Below are 7,508 nucleotides of genomic sequence, written 5' to 3'. Positions count from 1 at the left end.
AGGGAACGTCTAAACGAGTGGCCTCCTGAATGGGGAACCTGAATGGATCCATGATGACTTTCTCACCAACAACGTTCCGAGGAGCGGGAACAATGTAGTTGATGAGCCGCTGAACATATTGGGCGTAGTTGGGAGTCATGCGGTCCATAATTGCCCTCTTCAGTTCACAGTAGATAAGATCACAGCCATCAATCTTCCTCACCCTGTCAGGATGACAATAGTACATCAAGTTGAGGTGATAGTTCCGGACTTCACTGTGGTCTCCAGACTTGCTGATGAGGTTCTCCCGGAACAGCTTGGCAAGTACCAAATAGGAGTAGTACATCCCAGAGATGGTGGGAGGTCCAGGCGTAGGGTTTGCAGGATAGCAGAAAGAGATGTCACCCCTAGTAAGCCTGGACCGTGAATGAATCTTGTACCCTGGATCACTGTCATCACCACAACCCATGGCTGCACGGAACTGAGAGTAGGAGCATGAGTACTTTGTCTTGCCGGTCATCCAAGTGAGGGTGCGGTCTTCATCATCATGGAAGAAGACAGTGCAGTGAAACTGACGGACAAGGAGGGGACAAAAGGTAGGATCATCTTGAGTATCATCAGGCTTGAGGCACACAAGATCATACAATCCCAGACTCCTCAAGGTTTGAACCACAAACCGATACTTGGTGGCTTCATGCAAGGCAAGTTCTTCAGGATTGATAGCCTTGGGTGATACAATATTACCATGCTTCATAAACTCATGAGAATCATAGAAACCCTCCCAGAGGGCTGCTTGTGTGTTGGTCCAGAATGCCTTGTCCGAACGAGTGTAAGTTGGCTTCTCAAAGCGATACGGATTCAGTGTCCTCCATTCCTGCCACTCAAGACGGTTTGCAGCCCCAACATTGATAGTTGGTACTACCTCATCATCCTCTTGGACAACATTCTTGTCCTTGTGCTTGGTAGCAACAGACTTGGTTCTGCCCCGAGCTGAGCTGCCAGTGTCAGTACCTTGCTGAGCTTGGGGGGGTGCACGGCTACTAGAACGGCGGGGAGGATCCGCCATCCTACCTCGCTTGGCAACATTGCCACGTGGTGGCTCACCACTCCAACTTCCTGTGAATGAGAAAAATATAGCAAGGATAGCTGTGGGGTAAGTGTACATGTGATCAATAAGAGGGAATCCAAAAAGCATAGCATATACCCAAGTGTAGTGATGAAATTGTGCGAAAAGCGGGCAACCCGGCGCACGACAGCCGGTCAAACCGGTCAGCAGACCGGACGATCCGGTTTGCGATCGGTTGATCAAGCCACACGCCGGGCCGGCCGGTTGAGCGGCCGGTCGATCAAGCTTGACCGGGTTTGTCGATTTGTGATGTTGTGCCCAGATTTCTACCACAAATTCATGCAAAAACTCGAAAAACTTGAGTACATGCTATAGCAATAGAGTGGGGAATGTGCTTTGTGTTGAGAGACACTCTAAAGGCATGAGGACTTGCAAACCCTAAACCTAACCCTAAGATTTCCTCAAATTTTGGCAAGAACTTGCAATGTGTGAGGAGGACTAGAACTTAGGGAGGAAAGGAGAGTACATTACCCGAAGACATTGTCCTCCTTGATCAAGGGAACAAGAAGAACACAAGGTAGGGCTTGAAAACCAAGAACTCCAAAAATTCCCAAGCTAGTTGGAGAGGGACCAAATCCTTCGGTGGAGATGTTCCAATGGCCCCGATCTATGGTGTGGTGAAGTTTGGGGAAGTTCTTGTGGTGGGAAGTGCCTAGATCTTGGTGGAGGTGTTGAGGGCGCCGGCCATGGAGGTTGGGGATTGGGGAACAATGGGGAAGAAGACCCCAAAGGGTATCTCTTCCCAATATATAGTGGGCTGCGCGACCGGTCAGATATCCGGTCAGACCGGGCTGGTGACCGGCTGGCCCGGCCCAGACCCCGGTTGCCGCCCGGTCCACCGGACCATCCGGTCAGGGACCCGGTCCGACCGGGCCAGCGACCGGCCAGCCCAGAATTGTCTAATTTTGCCTCGTTTTTGCCCCTATGCTGTGTGTAAGTGCTCAAATGATGACATGTACATATAGATAGATAGATGATGATGAGATGAGCATAGACATGGGGTTGGAAACACAAAGTTCTCTAGGCATACCCATTGGAGAGAAAATCCAAACAAGATGTGAATAGCAACAATGGGCATGATTCGAAGTGTATATCAAGAATCATAAGTTATTTTGGAAATGATGCTCGTACTAAGATCATTGGGCCTTATATAGTCAAATCAATGTGTAATGAAAGCTCAATGAGGGGCGGGGGAGTACTCCCCCTATGTGAAAGCGCAAATGTCATGTGACCGCGAAGAGACATGCTTGGGTCCATATAATGACATTGGGTCTATTTATGTTGCACACATAGGTATGCATCATACCAAGATATGGTAAGATGACTATCCCCATATGTGCTATGCCTCTAAGCTAGATAGCAAGATAAATGCAAGAATATAGTGCAAGAAGTTAATCAATCCAAGTTTTTAGAATCAAGAATACCAAGTTCTCCTCTCAAGTTAACAAAGCGGGCTTCATCCAAAGGCTTAGTGAAAATATCCGCCAATTGGTAGGTTGTTCCCACATGAGTGAGATCAATATCCTTATTGGCAACATGATCACGTAGGAAGTGATGGCGAATGTCAATATGTTTGGTGCGACAATGTTGAACCGGGTTGTTGGCGATCTTTATTGCACTTTCATTGTCACAAAGAAGAAGCACCGTACCAAGAGACACACCATAGTCTTTCAAGGTTTGCTTCATCCATAACAATTGAGTGCAACAAGATGCCGCGGATATGTATTCGGCTTCGGCGGTGGATAGGGCGGTGGAGTTTTGTTTCTTGGATGACCAACTCACCAATGACCGGCCAATAAATTGGCAAGCCCCGGAGGTAGACTTCCGATCAACCTTATCACCGGCCCAATCGGAATCCGAATAGCCAATGAGTTCAAAGGTTGACCCCTTTGGATACCATAGCCCGAGAGTAGGAGTGAGAACAAGGTATCTTAGTATCCGTTTGACCGCCACTAAATGGCTCTCCTTGGGAGCGGATTGAAAACGAGCACACATCCCTACACTTAGCATGATATCCGGCCTAGAGGCACAAAGGTAGAGTAAGGATCCTATCATGGAGCGGTATACCTTTATGTCCACATCCTTCTCACCGTCACATGAACCAAGTTGCCCCTTTACGGGCATGGGTGTCTTCATTGGACTTGCATTGGTCATGTTGAATTTCTTGAGCATGTCCTTCACATACTTTTCTTGAGAGATGAAGGTGCCTTTTGCAAGTTGCCTCACTTGGAAGCCTAGAAAGAACTTCAACTCTCCCATCATGGACATCTCAAATTTCCTAGTCATCAATAGCTCAAAAGCTTTGTTATGATTGGGGTTAGTTCCACCAAAAATAATATCATCAACATATATTTGACATATAAAGAGGCCACCCCTTTAACCCGCTTGGTGAAAAGGGTGGAATCGACCGTACCCATGCAAAACCCATCATGTAGTAAGAAATCCCTAAGGAACTCATACCAAGCACGTGGAGCTTGCTTGAGACCGTAGAGTGCCTTATGGAGTAAATACACGTGGTTGGGTCGGCATGGGTCTTCGAAACCCGGGGGTTGAGCCACATATGCGGTTTCTTTTAGGGGACCATTCAAAAATGCACTTTTCACATCCATTTGATATAATTTGAAATTGTGGAAAGATGCAAATGCAAGCAAAAGACGAATAGCTTCAAGACGGGCTACCGGCGCAAAGGTATCCTCAAAATCCATACCTTCTATTTGGGCAAACCCTTGCGCCACTAACCTTGCTTTGTTTCGTATAACAATGCCATTCTCATCTTGCTTGTTCTTGAATACCCATTTGGTCCCAATGACATTGATGCGATGATCCTTGGGTCTCTCAACTAGAGACCATACTTCATTACGAGTGAAACACTCCAATTCTTCTTGCATGGCAATTACCCAATCCGGATCGACCAAGGCTTCATGTACCTTAAGTGGTTCAAAACTAGACACAAAAGCATGATGTTGACAATAAGTGATAAGTAATGCATGGTGTCTACGAGTTACCACTCCTCTTGAGATGCTACCAAGGACTTGATCCACTTTCATGTCACTTGCCCTTGTAGCGGCCTTGATCTTCCGAACGGTTCCTTCATGATCAATGAATTCATCTCTTGCTAGTACTTGATCATGAGGGACCACTTGAGCTTGATCATGAGTTGAGGATGTTTCTTGATCGTCATCATGATCTTGCTCCATGGAATGAGGGTCTTCTTCTTGTTCTTCGGATTGAGACTCATCTTGAGTGGAGGGTGGTTCTTGAGTTGCACTTGATGGTTCGGCTTGAGTTGAGCTAGGCTCAACTTGTGGCGTGCTTGAGACATCTACTCCATCATCTTGATCATCATTATGAACCTCCATGGGCCGGATGTGTCCAATGCCCATATGCTTGATGGCACTAGATGGATCAACATCATTACCTGCAACACATGGAACAGCTTGCTCCACTTGGGAGCCATTATCCTCCAAGAACACCACGTCACAAGATACTTCAATAGTCCGGAGGACCGGTTGTAGTATCTATAGGCGTGAGAGTTCTCCGCATATCCAACAAATATACCCTCTATGGTTCTAGTTTCAAATTTACCGAGCTTTCCTTTGTTGTTCTTAACAAGGCATTTGCATCCAAAGACACGAATATACATGACATTAGGCTTGTTACCGGTAAGGAGCTCGTATGGGGTTTTGTTGTGGAGGGGACGGAGGAAGAGCCGGTTGGAGTAGTGGACGGCCGTAGAGATGGCTTCTCCCCAAAAGTTGTGGGGTGAGTTGAATTCACTCAACATGGTTCTTGCCATCTCAATGATAGTCCGGTTCTTCCTTTCAACAACGCCGTTTTGTTGAGGGGTGTATGGCGCCGAAAACTCATGCTTGATGCCCTCATCATCCACAAACTCTTGCATAGTGTAGTTCTTGAACTCGGTGCCATTGTCGGTCCTAATTGCCTTGATCTCGGATTCATACATACGTTGAGCTTTCTTGGCGAAGGTGATGAACTCTCTATGGGTCTCGTCCTTAGACTTAAGGAGAAAGACCCAGGAGTATCTTGAGTAATCATCAACAATGACAAGTCCATACTTGCTTCCACCAAGAGTATCATAATGTGATGGCCCAAAGAGGTCCAAATGAAGGAGCTCCAAAGGCCTAGATGTGGTAACAATACTCTTGATGGGATGCTTCTTCTTGAGTTGCTTTCCGGCTACACATGCACTACAAACACGGTCTTTCTCAAAAGAAACACCGGTTAGTCCCACAATATGCTCACCCTTTAGGAGTTGTTTAAGATTCCTCATGTTAACATGACCAAGGCGGCGATGCCACAACCATCCTTCGTCATGCTTGGCCGCCATTAGACATGTGGAGAAAGAGGGGCTCTCTTTCGAGAGGTCAACCACATAAAGGTTGTTCTCCACAAATCCAACAAGGACCAATTTGAGATTGTCACTCCTAAAGACTTGCACATAATATTTAGTGAAATATGAATTGTACCCGGCATCGGCAAGATGATATATAGAAAGTAAGTTATAGCCAAGGTGTTCAACAAGCATAACCGTCTCAAGGCACAAGTCCTTAGAGATTGCTACCTTGCCATACCCAAGTACCTTTCCCTTTGAGTTGTCACCAAAGGTAATGCTTGACTTCTTGTGGATATCTTCAATGAATTGATCAAGCACACCTTTTCCTCCGGTCATATGATTGGTGCATCCACTATCAAACACCCATTTTGGACCACCGGAGGAATACCCCTACAAAATCAAGTAGAGGATTTAGGAACCCATCGATTAATGGGTTCCTTTGCAATGGCAACAATATCTTTTGGTACCCAAATTGAGTACTCTCTATAAGCATAGCCATTAGGAGGGCCAACATAGTTAGCATAGACATCACCATAATAATCAACAAATAATGCATAGTGATCGTTTGGCCCCGTGTGGGCACCACTAGTGGCTTTGCCCTTTGTGGCTTTGCCATTGTTAGTGACCTTCTTGTTCTTATCTTGAGCGGGTTTCTCCTTCTTGTAGTTGTTCTTCTTGTGGGACTTGGGAGTATATCCAAGTCCATACTTTTGATTGTTTGACCTTTGCTTACTCAAGAGGTCATCCAATCCCATCTTGTTCTTGGCGGTGGTGAACTTTGCAAGTTCCTTTGTTAGCCTAACATTTTCCTCAAGAATAGATGCTTGCTCACAAGAAGATTCATTAGGATGATAGTCAAGACCATATTTGATCACCAAGGACTCAAGATATGCATTGGTCTCAACATGCAAAGAAAGTTCCTCTTGTAAACGAACATGTTCCTCAACAAGTTTAGCATGCTCACTAGTAAAGGAAATGGAGGAACAAGCAAGCTTTTCAACATCAATGGGATCCTTCATTGATCCAAGAGCCTTTTTGTAGGATTCTTGAAGTAGATCATGATTCTCTCCAAGTTTCTTGAGCTCATCCTTGACAAGCTTGTTAGCTCTTTCAAGGTGGTCAAGATCCCTAGTGAGAGAAGCATGAGCAACTTCAAGTTCCTCCTTTGAAGCATTGAGCTCTTGGGTCAATAATTGAGCCCTATCAATAGTTTCTAGGTCCTTAACTTTATCAAGTTCATAAGTTTCAATTTGTTGCTTAAGGCCTTGAGATATGCACCTTTCGGTTTTTAGCTCTTGTCTTAGGAGATTGAATCTCCGTTCCTTCTCATTCAATTGATATTCTAATTCCTCAATGGACTCATCCTTTTCTTTGAGTGAGTCCATCAAGAAATCAAACTTGACAAGAGCTTCACCACGAAGGGTGCATCCAACATCATAGAGTTCCTTAAGCATAGTTAATTCTTCTTGATCTTCGTTTTCATCATCAAGAACACTAGATAGGGAAGGTGGAGGTTCCATTACCTTGGTTTCCCTTGCCATAAGACAAGAGCCAATGATTGGAGAGGAGGGAGAGTCATCGGAGTCATCATCTTGAGTTGTTCTTGCCATGAAGGAAGAGCCAACATCATTCTCCGTGGAGTAATCTTTGGAGTAGTCATATGTGAAGAGTGACCCGGGCTTAGAGTATGCTAAACCGGCCACTCCGGCCTCCTTCTCCTCATCTTCCTCTTCTTCATCGGACAAGTACTCGGCCCCAACAAAAGCTCTTCCCTTGTTCTTCTTGTACCGATCGTTGATTGGGTTCGGCTTCAATCTTGGCTTGACCCCTTTGATGAACTTTGGCTTGTCTACCCTTTTCTCATAAGGGCACTCATTTGCAAAGTGGTTATCTTCATCACAATTGTAGCAAGTTCTCTTCTTCTTCTTGTCATTGAGGAGCATTGGGAACTTTGCCTTGTACTTCTTGGCAAAGAAAGCAAAGTCGGTAGCAATGTCACTAGTTGAAGTCATCTCTTCATCTTCTTCAATCTCATAGTCTTCTTTGCTT

Source organism: Lolium perenne, chromosome 7 (assembly GCF_019359855.2).
Source record: "Lolium perenne isolate Kyuss_39 chromosome 7, Kyuss_2.0, whole genome shotgun sequence".
Lineage (NCBI taxonomy): Eukaryota > Viridiplantae > Streptophyta > Magnoliopsida > Poales > Poaceae > Lolium > Lolium perenne.
The sequence above is the reverse complement of the archived record's forward strand: the minus strand, read 5'-3'. Positions refer to the sequence as shown.